Source organism: Egretta garzetta, unplaced genomic scaffold (genome assembly GCF_000687185.1).
Source record: "Egretta garzetta isolate BGI_Z169 unplaced genomic scaffold, ASM68718v1 scaffold1044, whole genome shotgun sequence".
NCBI lineage: Eukaryota > Metazoa > Chordata > Aves > Pelecaniformes > Ardeidae > Egretta > Egretta garzetta.
The window spans coordinates 54814-55761 of NW_009259451.1; positions in this window are offsets into that span (position 1 = coordinate 54814).

Sequence of the window (948 nt, forward strand, 5' to 3'; positions counted from 1 at the left end):
CAAACAAAGTGCGTGTGGCACCCGTGGGATGGGCAGCAGGAAAAGGGCAGTGCAGTTTTAGAAAGGGTGGGATGCGGCATGGGCAGGGTGGGTTCACTGTCTTCAGCAGCTGAGTAGCTGTTGTCATCTTGCTTCGCTTCTGGGTTTCCAGTAGCAGAAAGGAGAGCACCCCGCCATCGCAGCCGCTGGGTGCTTGTACATATGACAACGTATAGTCAATAAATTAATGGTTTGGTCATTAGGAACCTTAAATAGGAGGTGGCACAGCTCTGCGCTCTTCTTGGCGTAGCGCCTGGGCTGCTGCAGAACACGGTTATGTGCTCGGGTGCCTTTTGGGGAGAAAGCGCCATACCTGGCAGCAGCCGCGGTCTTTGGGAGGGCCGCGCAAGCAGCGCCGGGGCCCTTGGGAGCGCAGTAATTGCGTTTGGATGGGGCAGGCTGCCCTGGTCCCCGTGGCACCGGGCTGTCGGAGCACGAGCGCGTGGAAGGGGGAGCGCGGGTGGCCCTGCAAAAGCTCTGCCCTTTCATCCCTGCCGGCCGGCTGCAATCTTTTTCTGTTGGCTGTTGGGGGTTGTGCCGGGGTGCCTGGGTGCTCCGCGCTCGGCAGAGGGCAGTGACCTGCAGGCAGGTCCTGCTGCTGCCGTGCGGTCACTCTTACCAGCATCGCTTGTTCCTGCTGGGTGCTCCGGCCACGCAAGCATCTTCTTCAAAGCCTGCCTGGACGCTGTCCTGTGCCCCCTGCTCTGGGTGAGCCTGCTTGAGCAGGAGGGTTGGACTGGGTGAGCTCCCGAGGGCCCTTACAACCCTTGCCATGCTGGAATTCTGTGATTCTCTCTAACTCTTGTTCTCTCCGGGAAGCTGCTCCCTGTCCCGTGCAGACGGACGGGCGCTTGCAGCCATACAGGCAGCTCAACAGAGCGACCGCCAGCCTGAAGCCCAGGGCGGGGA